Source organism: Artemia sp. Qi Xiang Cuo, chromosome 5, assembly GCF_049724085.1.
Source record: "Artemia sp. Qi Xiang Cuo chromosome 5, ASM4972408v1, whole genome shotgun sequence".
NCBI lineage: Eukaryota > Metazoa > Arthropoda > Branchiopoda > Anostraca > Artemiidae > Artemia > Artemia sp. Qi Xiang Cuo.
The window spans coordinates 13,302,169-13,319,974 of record NC_142798.1 but is presented as its reverse complement, the minus strand read 5'-3'; the positions used below and the strand labels follow the sequence as shown (position 1 = coordinate 13,319,974).

The window sequence follows — 17,806 nt, the reverse complement described above, 5'->3', positions numbered from 1 at the left end:
CCAATCACTTTTGACTCTTAAAAAGTGAATTACAACTTTCAATTTCCAATTGAATGAGCCTTCTAGGACTTTTATACAAGCATCCCTTCCATAACAACCATATATGCCCCTAGGGCATAACTTACAACACCTACCCCCGGGCTCTGGGGGGCTGTATCAACACCACATTTTTTTGTTATTAGAACTTTGAACTATTTTTAACAAAATGTCTATCTCAAAATTTTTATCTGAGGCATTTAGGGGGTAGAGCCGTATGGCCTTTACGTGGAGGAGGGGGGAGGGCTAGTTGCCCTCTGATCTATTTTGACTCTTTAAAAGTGAACAAGAACTTTCAATTTCAAATGAAATGAGCCCTCTCCGAAGTTTATACGAGCATCCCTTCCATAAGAACTATATATGCCCCTAGAGCATTACTCATAATGCCTGCCTCCGGGCTCTGACGGGTTCTGTCAACACAGCAATTTTTCTTATCTGACCTTTGAACTATTTTTAATGAAATGGATATTATAAACGTTTCTTTTGATGCTTAAAAAGTGAACTAGAACTTTCAATTCCCAATCAAATGAGCACTCTCTGAAGTTTATACGACAATGTTATCTATACAAAACTTACAACCCTTGCCCTGAGGACTGTGGGGGAGTTGTCATCCTCAAAGACCTAATTTCCAGAACTTAAAACTACGTTTAATAAAACGTCTGTCTCAAAATTTTGATTGGATGTGTTTGGGGAAAAGGTGGGCATGAGAGGGGGGTTAGTTGTCCTCAAATCACTTTCAACTATTAAAAAGAGCACTAGCCCTTGAAATTTCCAATCGAATGAGCCTTTTTTGAAGTTTCTACAACACCACCTTCTATAAAAACCTTATATACCCCCAGGGTATAACTTAGAACCCTTGCCTTGAGGGTTGTGGGGGAGTGCCCTCCTCAAAAACATATTTTCTATCTGAAAATCAACTATGCTGAAAAAAATTACTAACACAAAATTGTGCGTGGAGGGGTTTGGGGGAAGGAGGGGCTGAGGCGGGGGTCTCGGTGCCCTCTAATCACTATTGACTATTAAAAGGGGCACTAGCCCATTGAATTTCCAATGGAATGAGCCTTTTTTGAAGTTTTTACAACACCACCTTCTATAAAAACTTTATATGCCTCCAGGGTACAACTTAAAACCCCTGCCCTAAGGGATGTGGGAGAGTGTCTTCTTTAAAAACATATTTTCTATCTGGAAATCAACTACGCTGAACAAAATGGCTATCTCCAAATTTTTATGGGTGGTGTTTGGGGTAATTCTGGGCATGGGAGGGGGGGCCACTTGGCCTCAAATCTTTGTTTAAGATTACGAAGGGCACTATCCCTTTGATTGTAAACTCAAATGAGCATTTTTTGAAGTTTCTTCAACCACACCTTCTATAACTTCATATGCCCCCAGGTCATAACTTAAAACCCGAGCCCTGAGGGTTGTGGGGGAGTGTTCTCCTTAAAAACACATTTTCTATCTTGAAATAAGTTACGCTGAACAGAAAGGCTATCTCAAAAACTTTTATTGGAGGTGTTGGGGGGACTGAGGGGCGGGGGGGGGGGGCTAGTTGCCCTCCAACCTCTTTTGAATATTGAAAACGACAGAATTCATGTGAATTTCCAATCGAATTAGACTGTTTGGAAGGTTTTACGAGAACGCCTTCTATAAAAACCTTATAGACCCCCAGGGCCCAGGTGGTGGGGGAGTAACCTCTTCAAAAAAAATTTTCTATGTGGAAATCGACTACTACGAACAAAATGGCTATCTCAAAATTTTGATTTGATGTGTTTGTGGGAATGATGGGCGTGGGAGGGGGGGGGGCGATTGGCCCTTCAATAAAATTTGTCTATTAAAAAGGGCACAAGAACACTAAATTTCCAATTGAATGATCCCCCATTAAAGTTACTATGACTACCCCATCAATGTGAACTACCTATGGGAAAAAAAAATATTAAATAAATAGAACATAGGAGCCATATGGCCGTTAGGTGGAGGAGGGGGCGGGCTAGTTGCCCTTCGATCTATTTTGACTCTTAAAAAGTGAACAATAGATTAAAATGTAAAATAAAACGCGCCCTCTCCAAAGTTTATACAAGCATCCCTTCCATAAGAACTATATATGCCCCTAGAACATTACTCATAAAGCCTGATACAACCCACTGCCAAACCCAAGAAAATTATTTGTTTTAAAGAAAATCAAAGAAGATATTACTACACAAACTTATTCCCCTTTATAAGCCCAAATGACACCAACTACTAAGTCAATATTAAGGATGTGGATTATGGGGGCTGAGTGGAAGTAATTTTTAGTACAGAAAATGTAGCTCTGTGCTGCAGTTGGAGTTAAGGATGAATGTACCAAATTGTCACTCATAATCATTCAAGCTACGTAGGGTGTTCAAAGCATAGATCACCACCGATAATGCCGCGTGCAGAATTAGGAGCTTGTATGGTTCCTTCAGGCGTAGGCAATTTAATATCCATAGATATTTAGAGATCAAGAGGTGGTTTGCCTGTTTCAGAAAAAGGATATGCTTGTGTTTTGACGGTGGTTGATCATTTCAATTCCTACATATATGCTTTTTCAATTAAAGATGAAAAACCGTGTATTCTTGCAAAAAAAAACTATACTAAATTTCCTCTTTATGGAGAACATATTTGTCCTAAAAACTATCTTATCATATAATAGACCCTTTTTTTAGAGCAAATACTACTATACTAAATAACAATCTCTATCGAAATAAAAGGATGGTATAGGAAGATGAAAAAGGCAATTGACCAAGTAGACTAGAATATGGAAATTGCAAAAGTAAATCCAAAGGAAAAGTATGATGAAGAAGAGAATAAAGAGAATACAAGGTCCGCGATTTGGTTTAGGAACAATAGGCAAGCTCAATATTTATAATGTATTTAAAGGAGGTCGTTCCTCCCTTAAACTGACCCACAAACATATTACAATAGATTTCTGTGAGTAAAATGAAATGAACACAGCATCAACTCAACAAAAATAAGGTCCAAATAATAAAAATAGACTGCTTTATTTTCCCATGCAATTGTCGGCGTCGAATAAATGGTATGAAGCAAATGTTTCACAGCGGTTGACAGAGCAAATGTCATTAGAATGGCATACTCAAATCCAAAGACCAACTGTACACTAACGCCCTTCATGACGGTCAATAGGTAAGCCGAGTGAACAAAGTAGGAGTCCATGAATAACAGCATTACAAGAAGCGCTGGAACACGAGAAAATACAAAAGTGAAATTTTTGTGCTAGATGTTAATTCATCAAATATTAAAATCCAATTTAACGAAAAAAAAGCAAACGAAGTGGGTTAAAATAACTTGGCAACTTTAGGTCAAGAGGCCAAGGTTTGAAGTATTTGTTTTAGTCTTAGCTCTTCACTCTACTTTTAAATTATAAAGTTAGCTTTGAGTTTCATTTCTTGTTTTTCTCATTTTTGGACTTTAGATCTACTTTTTCCCTTAAGGTAGGTTGAATATATAATTTTTGTGACAAGTCTTCAGCTGTCACTTTGACCATATTTCACGGCAATCTTTACCAGGAAGAAAAGATATTTACATAATTGGATTTATTAATTTCAGATCTATCTATTCACAGAATTGGAATTATATCACATTGACTTTGTGAATTTTACCTATTAAACACATGTTTTCAACATGCTTTCATTCTAAAAAAATTGCAGGGCAAATTCAAAATCGTAGTTCGTTAAATGGATAAATTCGATCAGCTGATGAATCAGCTAAAATTCTTGCCTGGAAGTTGTTACATCTATATCTAAATAAATTTTTCTATAATGATGTCTATAATATACAATAACCTTTTTTTAATATATCGCTTTATACATTGTTTATTTCTTTTTTAAGCATTTTAATTTAAAGAATTACTTCAAAGACACACCAGCTATCAGCAAATTGTGGTTATATCATGGTAAATTTTAATTCTTAGTGAAAGAAAATTGTAATATAATGGCAAACATAACACACATGTGGCATCATATTCATAATTTATAAAAATTATGATGCATTTGTTACCCTAATGAAAAATTAAAACATTAAAAATTGTATTTTTTTTATGAATTAAACAGTACAATAAAAAAGGGAAACTAGAAGCCACTTCCTACATTATAAGCACCCTTGATTTGAATTCACACTGATTTACATTTAAATGTAAAAAAAAATTATTCTGCTTTTGTCTCTTTCTCTGTTTTTTTTCTATATTTTCTTTTGTTACCTTTCCAATCAAAAATAAGAAACTCGCAGCAATAGCGTTCAAATTTTCACTTTGTAAAACACATCAAACCATGTAAAAACTAAGTAATATTATTTTTACTTTTCTAGCAAATTGCAACTACAACAACTGATTTTAAAGATAAGTCACACGTCTAATTGGGACAAGCTTCTTGATATTAACAAATCCGTTTTCACATATCTAGCCTTTGGCATTAATCAAAAACTGTTTAAGGATCAACAGTCAGAGGCAACAAAATAGTGCTGCCAAAAGTAAAGGTCCATTAGGCCTCAGAGTACTTTTACTTCAAATATATTTTTTTTTTTACTTTTATAACTTTAATAAATCAAATAATATTAATATTTAAATTACTAAATATAATTATGTGCATATTAAAATGACAATGAACATTCATTTGTATTTTTATCAGTAAAATGCATATTATGTCCTGGCCTTGGGAAGGCAGAGGTTTTGAGCCCTACTCATGTTAATTTTGCTCGTTCTGAGTTTGGTTATTTATTGTAATTTCTGTTCGTTATCGGTTTTATTTGTTTATCAATGCTGATCTGTGGTAGTTTCACGCTTGGTAGATTATTTGATTTTATTTTTGCTCATTTTGGTTTAATGGAGTTCTTTACTTTTCTTTGAAACACTTATTTTGTGGAAAAAGTTTTTTAATTAATTTATATTCGTTTTATATTTACATAGTCTTTTCAGAAGAAAAAGAATAATTCTTTAAATCCTTTCGGTTTTTTTAAGACTTTATAGTTTGGCCTGCTATTTGTGTGCTGGAGAAAAATTTTCAGCAATTTTTAACAACATACACCATTTTAAAAATCTGGTCAAAAATAGTTGATCTTAATTTAATTTTATACCTCCTCTATTTGATATTAAATATATACCTTGATACCCTTCGCGAAAAAAAAAATCTGTACTTCGGTCGATAGCTTTGATACATTTACGCTATTTTGAATTAATTAAGTTTTAAGAGAAGAAGTAGCCCCAAAAGTTTGAACATAATGCCCTCAGTCATTCTTGGCATACTGCTGAGATGCCTTATTGGGAATTAGCATTAACACGGAGCATTTTGACTTAATCTTAAGGCGACATTTAGTTTTTAAACATAATGGGCAAATGGAAGGGAGGGCATGGAATGGGGACTAGTTGCCCTCAAATTACTTTCGACTGCTAAAAAGGGTATTAGCCCTTTCTATTTTCAAAAGATTGAGCCCTTTTCAAAGTTACTATGACAACTCCTTTGATACGAAGTGCCCTGGTCTAAACAAACAAAAAAAAATAATACACTGTACCCACGACAATCCTTACTATAAAAATGTCAAGCCTTCCAATCACTTTCGACTATAAAGAAGGGCACTAGCCCTTTCGATTTCCAATCAAATGAGCCCTTTTTGAGTTGCTACGACGACACTTTCTATAAAGACCTTATATACCCCCAGGGCATAAATTATAACCCTTACCCTGAGGGCTATGAGGGGGGTTGTCACCCTCTAAGACCTAATTATCAGAACTTTCAACTACCTTGAACAAAAGGGCTAATTCACATTTTTGAGTGGCGGGGTGTGGGGACCTGGTGGGCGTGAGAGGGGCGTTAGTTGAAATATAATCACTTTACAAAATGAAAAATGTACATAGACCTATCAATTTTCAATAAAAAGAGTCATTTTTGAAGGTTATAAAAATACTTGGTCTATAAAAAAAACCTGATCTTAACCCCCGGTCATTAATTACAACCCGGGCCCTGAGGGCGGTGTGGAGAGGGTCATCCTTAAACTCATTATTTCTGGACATTGTCACTACTTCGAACAAAATGGCTTTGTCAAACTTTAGATTGGTTGTGTTTGGGGACATGGTTGGTGTGAGGGGGGTGTTGCTTATCCTTCAAAAATTATTTGAAAAAAACTACGTTTTCTAAAGAGTTAAAGAGGCTGAGTTACAAGGTCGAACCTTAAAACGTACAGGGATTAGGAGGCACAGTTGGGGGGCTGCCGCCCCCCTAATCCCCCGCTTTCGCAGCCTTTAAATAAAAAAAAGTTTTTTAAACTGAAAGTAAGGAGCGACATTAAATCTTAAAACGAACAGAAATTATTCCGTATATGAAAGGGGCTGTGCCCTCCTCAACGCCTCACTCTTTACGCTAAAGTTTTTATTGTTTAAAAGAAAGAGTTGTGAGAAAGTCAAACTATTGACTTTTAACAACATACACCATTTTAAAAATCTGGTCACAAATAGCTGAGCTTAATTTAGTTTTATACCTCCTCTATTTGATCGCGAAGTGCCAGACAGCCCACCTAGCCAACACTGCAGGACTTCAGGATATCCTTTGTTGCGCTGTTGGAGCATGGCAATGCGGTCACATCAAGAATTTGTTACAAAAATAAAATGATTAATTTAACATTATAATTTTTTTATATCAATTTTCATTTATTTTTAATCATAACAAAGAAACTTACATGTCACGGTCTCCATCACCTTTGATTCTTCTTGAAGGGGGCACATAGAGTCCAACACCTAAAAATTAACAAAACTTATGCGAAGAATGTAAATATTGCTGAATGTCAGTTCAGTAAACTGAATGAATATTAAACTAGAGTCTAAAAGTTGACAATAATTTTCCAGCTTAGCAGAATCAATGAATAACGTATCCATGAATGGATCTAGAGCCCTAATGATTCCCTGAAAGGCTGTTCAAGCATCTACCTTCACCTCATCCAGTGGAAACTGACTTATGTTGGCCTTTTAAATCTTTATTTATTAAAGTGAAAACTTGAGAAATAGATATAGAGCTCAAGCGAGGCAAAAAGAAAGGGTTTTGAGCCCCGTGCCACTCAATTTCAATTTATAGACTTTTTAAGATTTGAAAACCTATTTGTTAAATTTAAGAAAAAACCTTGATATGGCTTAAAATTCTGCTAAAATAAAAAGTGCTGTATTTTCTAAAACTAAGACTGACTGAAAACCCAAGTTTAAGGCACAACATATTTTGTCTAAATTTAAATAGATAATAAACAAAATGGTAATAAGAAACGTATAGGTAATGAATGTATAGAGATAGTTGCTTGATAATACTTTCCCAGGATATACACGCGTCCTCATCGCGGTTTGATCTGTGTTTTATTAATTTTTTTCGTGCGATTATTTTTCTTCTTTATTCCTTTTTCTGCTTCTTTCTTCGTGATTTACTCCGCTATTTCTCTTTTTGATGTATGTGGATAATAGATGGATCCTATCATTATTACTAACAGTCTTTTACCATTTTCTTTCTTTTTTTTATAATTTCTTAGGTTTATTTATTATAGCTGAACTGTTCTCGAAAAACGTAAATGTGATCTTATGCGTTATTGCGATTCTGGCAGATCCTCAGGAAGGGATCTGTATTGTATTTCCAGATGTAAATGTTGATCATTGGTATAATTAATTGTGGTAGAAAACAAAAGCATTTAATTTTTCAAAAATAAATAGAAATGTGTGGGCTAAATAAGTGCAACTGTCAGAAATAGATATACGACTCACCTTAGTTTTAGGATGGTATTTTCAAGCTGTTCAGCGCCCTAATCCAAGACACTTACTTGTTTGGGGAGGAGGGTTTCCTATTTCGAGAGGGGAGGAGGGTTTCAAACCCCCCACCCCCTGGATACGGACTTGGTGTTTCAAAGCCTAGAATCATAGCAAAGGACCATTCACGTATTTGAATTTTACTGTCTGTTCACCAGGTTCACCAGTTTTAATAATATTGAATTACTTTATTATCATATTAAAAAAATATTACAAGATTATTTTTTATAAATATAAATTAGAACGCCGTAGATCTCAGGGAATTCAGCAAGCTTCGGTTTTAGTTTTCCAAAGCTAAAGAGAAAGTATTGTGCTTATACAAATGTAGCCTGTTATACACTTTTTATACACTACCTTTTATACTACCTTTTTATACTACACTTTTGTTATACTACCTTTTTATTGTTTAAAAGAAAGAGTTGTGAGAAAGTCAAACTTTAGCGTAAAGAGCGAGGCGTTGAGGAGGGCACAGCCCCTTTCATATACGGAATAATTTCTGTTCGTTTTAAGATTTAATGTCGCTCCTTACTTTCAGTTTAAAAAACATTTTTTTTATGTTAAGGCTGCGAAAGCGGGGGTTTGGGGGGCGGCAGCCCCCCAACTGTGCCTCCTAATCCCTGCACGTTTTAAGGTTCGACCTTGTAACTCAGCCTCTTAAACTCTTTAGAAAACATAGTTTTTTTCAAATAATTTCTGCACGTTTTTGTACAGTTTATTACTTATTATTGCTTGACTAACTGTTAGATGATTGTGTAAAATTCTTTTCTTTCTCGACAGGGTGTTTTAAGGGTGGATCTTGTAACTCAGCCTATTTAACTCTTTAGAAAACGTAATTTTTTTCAAATAATTCAAAAAAGAAGCTGTGTTTACTTTTTTAAATTTAAATTCAGTATATACAAAATTTTCTACAACTGTGTATCGACCACTGGCTGTTCGCCTGACAGTTAGGAGTCCTAACCGCTGCACTAACGACACACACGGGTAATTGTTTTTAGTAATGGGAATCTATTTTTGAAGCAAGCAAAACTTGATATTTGTTTTTTGGAAACAGTGGAAGGAGTGATCAGATTGAGCTGAAATTTCGAAGATAAGCTCCCAGGCCCCAGGAAAGCTTATCCTCTAAATTTCAGCCCGATCAAACAACGTTAAAGGGGGGTTGTGGTGGGAAAAATTAACATGGGCTATTATAGGAAAACGAGGTTTTTCGTAAATGTAAATTCGGGGGATAATTTTTTTGGTCTGAAAATATCAAAAGACCCTAACAGGTCAAATTCTGCTTCGAATGAGTCCTCATTCACTCGGATTAGTTGCCAACGGTGGCCTGTAGGCGTGGATAAGAAAAAAAACGAAATGAACTTTAAGTGGCTATATTTGGTTTTCTGAAAACAGGGAAGGAGTGATCGGATTTAGCTAAAATTTCGAGGATAAACCCCCGGGCCCTAGGAAAACTTAACCTCTAAATTTCAGCCCAATCGGACAACGTTAAAGGGGGCTGTGGTGGGAGGGTCGAAACTTCCAGCCCAGTTTACCCCATGAAGATAAAGTCGGAGGAGGATGAAATTTTGCAAGTTTCTTAGTTTGAGCTTGGGCTACAAAATGCGATTACCGCCGTCTCTCTGCGACCTCTAGGACCTGAAATCGCTTAACATTGTGGTGGGTTGCCTCTTTATAGAGGCACAAGTGTGCCTCCTTGATCACTTTCAACTATTAAAAATGGCACAAGCCCTTCTAATTTCCAGTCGAATGAGATCTTTTTGAAGTTTCTACAGCATCACTATCTATAAAAACCTTATATACCCCCAGGGCATAACTTACAGCTCTTACCCTGAGGGCTTTGAAGGGGTTTTATCCTCAAAAACTATATATCAAAGACTTTTAACTCCGTTGACCAAACTGGCTCTCTTAAGATTTTGATTGGATGTGGGTGGGGACATGGTGGTCATGAGAGGGGGTTAGTTACCCTCAAATCAATTCTTACTATTAAAAGAGGCACTAGCACTTTGCATTTCAAATCACATAAGCACTTTTTTAAGTTTCTACAGCATATCTATCTATAAACACCTTATATGCCACCAGGGCAGAACTTACTGCTATTGCCATAAGGACTGTGGTGGGTGTGTCAACCTCAAAGATGTAATTTACAGACATTTTGACTGCCTTGAATAAAATGGCTCTCTCAAAATTTTGATTGGATGTTCTTTGATAAATGATGGCCGTGGCAGGGGTGTTAGTTGCCTTCCAATCACTTTCAATTATTAAAAAGGGCACTAATTTTTTCGATTTCCAATCAAATGAGCCCTTTTTGAAGTTTCTATGGCAACACTTTCTAAAAAAAAAAACCTTAATTGCCCCCAGGGCATAACTTACAACTCTTGCCCGGAGGGCTGTGGTGGGGGGGGGTCGCATCCTAAATACCTAGTTTCCAGAATTTTGCTCTACTTTGAAGAAAATTGCTAGTCTCAAAAATTTGATTGGAGGTGTTTGGGGAAATGGTGTGCATGAGATGAGCGTTAGTTGAGCTCCAATCACTTTCAACTATAAAAAAGGGCACTGGTCTTTTCCATTTCCAATCGAATGAGCCCTTTTGAAGTTTCTACAAAAACGCTTTCAATAAAACCTTATATTCCCCCAGGACATAACTTACAACACTTGCTCTGATGACTGGGGGACGGGTGTCATCCTCAAAGACCTAATTTCCAGAACTTTCAATTGCTTTGAAGAAAATTGCTATCTCAAAATTTTGATTGGGTGCGTTTAGGGAACTGGTGGGCGTGAGAGGTGGGTTAGTTGCCCTCCAATATCTTCCGACTATCAAAAAGGGCACTGGCCCTTTCAATTTTCAATCAAATGAGCCCTTTCTGAAGTTTCTACGACAACGCTTTGTGTAAATAAAACCTTTTATGCCCCCAGGGCATAACTTAAGACCCTTGCCCTGAGGGCTGTGGGGAGAGGGTCATCCTCAAAACCTAATTTCTGGGCTTTTAAACTATGTCAAACAAAATATCTTTCACAAAATTTAGATTGGATGTGTTTGGGGAAATGGTGGGTTTCAGAGGGGTGATAGTTATCCTCCAATCATTTTTGACTGTTAAAAAGAGCAAAAGCCCTTCTAATATTCAATTTACTGAGCCATGTTTTACGATTCTAAAGAATAATAATATATAAGAGCCTTATATTCACCCAGGGCATAAATAACCCCACGTACATCATGTGCTGTGAGGGAGTTTTCATCCTCAAAAACTGTAATTCTAAAATTTCATTTAAGTTGGACAAAATGGAGATCTCCACAGTCTGTGGGGTTGTGTGTGTGGAAGGAGTGCAAGAATCGTGTTCTAGTTTCCTTCAACTCTCTGTTAACTGTTAAAATGAGAAAGCGACATTTTAATTTTACCTCTAATGATCGATGTTCTAGTGTCTACAACAAAGCTTACAATAAAATCCTTATCTGATGTGTTTGTGAACATGTTGTGCATGAAAGGGGGGTTAGTCGCCCTCCACTCACTTCCAACTGTGTGCCTGTTATTTCAAGCAAATTTATGGTCATATGTCAATTTTAAATTCTTGTTCAAAATTCTTAAGACCATAGACGAGTGTGCCTTGTTTGCCTCTTTTTGAATTCTTGATCAGCATGCCTAAGATTCTAGGTCGGCATGTCTTTCAAAAAACTAACTTGACAAGTATGTGTCCAATAAGAGTCATCCATACTCCTGCTATTTACCCATGCCCCAGCCATTTAAACATTTGCCTCTCAAGTACTTGGACTATCTGTCTTGTCTTTTCTCTGTCTACAATTACCCACCGTCTTTATGCCATCTCTTGCAAAATACTTGAAGACTTCAATTCAAAATCAACGGTTTATTTTTTCTGTCTAAAATTACAATAAAAATAGCTACAACGAAAGTGCATCTCTCAAGAGCAGATAGTAAAAAATAAACTTTGCTTGAAGGTTCAGACTCTGAATCAGGATGTTCTTGAATGTACCTCATAGACTTATAGATAATAATGCACATCTTTTAAAATAAAATAAGTGCTTATAAGTGCTTCGCCCATCTAGTCTTGCAAAATTTGCTCAATCCTGTTCTTTTTGTCCTTGTGATAGGATTACTTTCTTGAACAATTTATTTGAAAATCACAGAGTATTAAGGGAAATTCTGAAGAAATTAGGCTAACAACTTCTTTCATAGTGTCTAGAGAGATTCTTATAACAGGTATGTTGGACAAATGACACAGGGCTAAGTTTAAGGAGTGACTTGCACAGTGAACATAGACTGCATGGAAAAAACTTTTGTGGACTATACTGGCACAACCTTGAAACTTGCTGCTCATAGATAAAGCTCCATCATAAGCGTCCCCCTTAAGTATTTTAAAATGATTCCTATTTCTAATGTTTATTCTTTTGTATCACTTTCATGGAAAAACTTTAAAAGTCTCCATAAGAGATATTTTTATTTTTATGACCTCTGCACATAAGCTTTGCACATAAGGTACATTTCTCTACTCCAGAAAAGCCACAAGTTTGATTGGTGAGAATACTAAACATTCTGTCTCATTTATATGATGGACAAAATGGGGTTGATTTAATTCACCACAGGTTTCAATTATGGCATTTTGTATCTTAAAACTTAAATACAAGCCACTTAAACTACAACTTGTGACATGTGCCTTTAATGATTCATCCCCGCCATTTATAGGATACTGCAAAAAGGCCCGAAAATTGCCGTCATTCTCACTTGTCTCCTCTAAAGACAAAGGTCCTTGATCTTGTATGTCCTCTGAGTGGAAGTTTCTGATGCCCACATAAAAGCATAGTTTTAATTATTGGGATTATTTTTTTTGTAGCTTTCATCAATTTGTAGTTTTATACCCAGATCAACATGAGATGATAAATCAGATATGTTCTTCTAAAGAACAGACATAAAGATCCGAGCCATAATATAAAACTGTTTTTGTTAATCAGCTGATGTGTGAGAGCAAAAATAAACCTTTACTGTTTTCAACTGAGCAAAGTTGAGCTTAACTAAGTCATTCCTGACTTCTATGACTACCAACCTTAGTTTTGTCACAGGGATGACAGATGGATGGATGACAGATAGACTTATCTATCATCAAATTAAACCACATCATTTTTATACAATAATAAAAAGGGTTCATGCCAGATTTACCCTCACTCACTCGGAATCTCTGTGTTGGCCTTTTCTACCATTAGCCTATGACTGGATATTCAGCTCAGGGGGATTCTAGACATTTTTAAGCAAAGTTCATTTTACTTTACTGGATGCAAAGTTTATTTTATGGTTATTGCCTAAGCAATGGTCTAACCATTCACAGCTTTAAGCAGTGGACAAATAGTGTTGGTATGTATGTAGAGCATGGTTTGTGCTCGAGTAACAGTCTAACCAAAAGTACTATTTGAAAGATAAAGATGCCTTTAAACAATTGTTTGCCTGTTATTTCGAGCAAATTTATGGTCCTATGTCAAATTCTAAATTCTTGGTCAACTTTCTATGCAACTTACTGCAAAATACTTGTAACTGCAATTCAAAATCAATGGAAGTTTATTTTACTTCACTGGATAAAACTAAAACTGTTATCATATAGGCCTATGTCAAAAATATTTGTGGCAGGTATATTTGGGGAGAAAATATGAGGACTTATAACCACCAGTTCAGCCAGAGGACATTCTCCAGAAACGTTTCTCATTTGATCCACTTGCTAGTCCTGTTCAGTCCTTTGAGTTCACATCAGTATAGAAAAAGAACTGTCAATTCATTCAGCATTTATTACCTCTGATACAATATAAGATTCGTTTGTTTGCTTTGGCAGCCAAAGATTAACAGACTTGTGTTAGTGAAGCACTGTAAAATCTGATATCTGGAAGAATGGGTACAAGCAAGGCAAAGACCAAAGATTCACATGCTGAATCTTCACTCTTCCTTCCTTCTATCCTGATATCTATTCATTCTAGGCTGGCCCTGTCATATGATAATCTAACTGAAGGCACGAGGGGTAGAAAATCTTCATATTGTTCCTACCTAGCCAACTATACCTGCACACAGAGCATAGAAATCGACATCTATCAACTTATATTTGAACTCCTAGAGTCAAAAGATCTGCTGAAAGATATCTGAATATATCTAATAAATATGAGGTAATCAAGCCAGTAGCTCTGTAGCCCACAGAGTGCAGCAAAAGGAAAAGGGCTAAATACTTTTACTGAAAAGCCCACCTGCTGTTAAATAGAAGAAGAAGTTCCTAAACTCAAAATATTTTCAATGGTGAGTTTGCAACCCATTCTGTCATTTGGCTGTAGTATTCTGCTGTAACCCAACCTGACATTTGGTTAGAGTGTTCTGATGTTTCTAACTTCCTGCTTGAATGTTTTTCTTTCTCCACTGGTCAAAACAAAGCAGTGTAATATAACACCACTTTCAACAACAAATAATCTATACATACTGAGACTATCTCATTGGTAAATGTAGCATATTAAATTCAAGGATTTGAGTTCTTTTCCAAAGGAAGCTGTCAGAGAGTCTCAGTATTGGCCAAGGGGTAGCATAATGTTAGAAAACTTTAAATTGTATAAAACAGAGGAATCGTAGCAAACTAAAAGCTGGGTAATATAACCTTAACTGATCTTCAACCAGTGGGCCCGACATGACTACAGTGTTGATGGCTGTAATCAAAAATGTTCTTTTGTCAAATGATTTGGTACATAGATTGAACTGCCAGGTGCTACTCTACCCTGACATGAAATGATGCAACTATAGTAAGGCATTATCTACTATGAGAAAACCTTCACATATGAAATGGAGCCCAGCAAAAGCATAATAGTAAATTTTGTACAATCTAAAGGTCACTGCAAAGTCTGAAAGATTATTAGAAGGGTTACATGTTAGTGAAACTGTTGCTTGATAGATTCACTCAGCGACTGTGATGTCAGTGACTGCAGAAAACACAAAATTGGGTGGTTGTCAGTGGTACAGTAACAAAACTCAACCGTCAAAGGTATACTTCCACAAAAAGAGTTCACAATATTTCTGTTGGACAAACCTCATCAATGGAGCTGTTTCCTTCTCTCTAGTCCAGTACGAGAGCTTAGGCAGCCAAACCCAAACTATTTGGACATGCAACTGGTAGTAACATACATGTCAATCTAGCCTTCAAATTATAGTTTATATACATAATGTGAGAAAAGGCGGATTAAAATTCCCCAAAAAGGCTTTAGTAATTGTTTAATAGCTTGATTGATACAGGTACTGGAAGTAGATTGGATCACAGACTAATTCGGATCTCTTGCAATTCTTTTAGACCTTAGTTTATTAAGTGCCTCCAGAGGTAAAAAGGGTTTCAGTGAATAGCCTCCAATCTTCTTTCAAATGAGTTGCTGTGTAGATATATCCTCAGTATACCCCTTCTGGCTTTGCTTCTATATTCACCCATTCATAGCACGGCCCCCACCAGGGGGGGAGTATTGAACCCCTCTCCAAACTTATTGTCTGTATTGTAAAAATGTAACAAAATTGGACATAAACAAATTTTGTATGCATTTTTTGAGTTTTTTTGTGTACCCCCCCCCTCACCTCCCTCTGAAAATTTTATTAACCCCCAACTCCAAAAAAATACGCTAAGTGAGATAGCCCATATTAATATGTTATTTTTCTTTTATTATTGAACATTTTATTAAAATTTGAAAAAAAGAATCAAAAAATAGTTTTTATAATTTAATTATAAAATGATTATATTTTAATGGGTAAAATTTCATATTGATATTATTGACCAGACTTTTGTAATTTTTCTAAAATTTTGATATGTTAAAAATAAAAGAATGCATTTACCATTTTTCTGCAATAAATTTGAGAAAGGTTTTTCTAGTGAATCTTTATCCAGTGTTCCTTTTTTGCACAGACATATTTTCTTCGCAGGGGATTAGTCTTTGTCCAATATTAATAAACACTTCTTAGTGTCTCATTTATCTGATCAGATTTTTAAGGTGAGCCAGTAGTTCAAAGATATTTCATTTGTTTTTCCTATTTTGATTGCCACCTCTAAACAAAAGCCAAGGCTCAGGACATATTACCTCTTTATGTCAATTTTTAATTTGTAAATATTATCACAACAAATAATTAATTTAATTGATTATTTTTAATAATAATTATAAATTTAAGTCTGTTTGATACTTTGAACAATCACCCTATCTGAATAAATGAAAAAAGGTTAAAAGCCAACACCTACTTTTCCAGAAATCTTAGAAAAACCATTTATATTCTCCAGTGTTGTGGAAGAGATAGAGATATTCAGGTTCAGTGAAAATTAAATAATTAGGAAGCAAAAGTTTTTCTTATTTAACAGATGAATTTTTCAAAATTTTGGAAATGCATTTGCACATCTTTAAAGCATTATCAATTAGGATTGAACAAAATTGTGAAGCTGAAAACAATTTTGCTGTTCTTTATTTAAGCAAAAGGTCTATATTGAAGGTTTCAATTTTATAAATCACACATTTTAAAAGGTCATCAAAGTTCAGGACCCTCTAGAGGGAGAAGGAGCAGAGGTGGGTAGGCTACTTCAAATACCTTCCCAGGACATACTTTAGCCTGTAGACCTATCCCTTCCTAACCTAGCCCCTTTCCATGATAGCCAAAAGTAGCTAATGTAGAATTTTACCCTAGGCCTATAATTATACTTCAACTACTTTTGGCTATCTTGGAAATGGGATAGGTTAAGAAAATGAGACTTCCATGAATGGATCCACATGCTCAAGTGTGTCCTGGGAAGGTATTTTGAAGCACTAACCTCTACTCCTTCTTCCTAGAGGGCCCTGACCTTTGATGACCTCTAAATATATCTGTGTTATAAAAGTGAAACTTTGAAAAATAGATCTTCAGCTCAAATGAAGTATAACACAATTGTTTTCAGCTCCACAACTTTGCTCAATCATAATTTATAAGGTTTTAAAGATATGCAAATAGGACATCCACCACATGGCTAATATGGGAGTTAAGTTCATTTGTGATGCAAATGGATGTTAGATTCAGATTGAGAATCCAATTCTAGGCATATATTTGCACATTAGAGGGATGGGGGTATATATTCTGTGAATATATAGGTTCTAAGAAATTCATTAATTTCTTAAAAAAGCTGGAAAAACAAGGAAAGAAGAAAAGATAAAGGCTCTCCCCCTTCAAAATGTGTAAACTAGGATCATTCTACTTAGTATAGAGTAAGAATTGTTTTCTTAATAAGGTTCTTTATGTCAGGCTGGAGTCCTAGCCTTAAAATACTGGTTGGCCAGTTGCCTAATTTAAAGATTTGTATATATATATATATATATACACTGTCAAATTAGCCATCTGGTGGTATCCCATACAAATACATTTCCTAAATTTGGAAAAAAAACATTGATTTGGCTTAAAAATCTACTCAAATATCAGGAATTGCATTTTCAGAACTAAAGCCATAGAAAAAGAAACTGATAACTGAAAATTAAGGTAAAATGTTGTTTTGTCAAAATTACAATAGGTATAGACCTGTTATGTAGGCAAATTTTGGGATCCTCTAAAGGGAGGAGTGGAGGTAAGTACTTCCAAACACCTTCCTGGGAGAAACTTTAGCCTGTAGACCCATTCCTGAAAGTTTCATTTTCCTAACCTAAACCCTTTGGTAAATATTTACCAAATCATATTATTGAGTTACAACTAAAGTGAATATACCACTTGATGCCTTTTTTTTATGCTCTTTACACATAATAATTATATTTGTTTGAAATGGATATCAGCCCCCACCCTTATATACACCATCTCTGTATATGTTTGAGCAGTAGAGGGGTGGGGGAAAGCGCTAAATGGACACTAAAGGAAAACAAAAATAAAAGTAACCCACCCCTTCCGTTGTAAATGTATACTCATCATTGTTCTCGATAGGGGTGGGGGCTAAACTTTATTTCTAACAAAAATGATGATAAAATTCTAC

The 17,806-nt window shown here is 35.5% G+C and overlaps 1 protein-coding gene across 4 annotated transcripts in view; it reads right to left on the bottom strand.

Moving 5' to 3' along the window:
* Nucleotides 1–17,806, bottom strand: part of LOC148951827 (uncharacterized) — a 126,945-nt gene that overhangs the window by 12,305 nt on the left and 96,834 nt on the right. For 2 of the 4 annotated variants that reach the window (XM_089089348.1, XM_089089349.1), the window contains exon 2: nucleotides 6,736–6,793. The exons of the other annotated variants lie outside the window; for them this stretch is intronic. The gene's annotated coding sequence lies outside the window, so the exon portion shown is untranslated. The remainder of the gene's footprint in view (nucleotides 1–6,735; nucleotides 6,794–17,806) is intronic. 4 annotated transcript variants of the gene reach the window in all.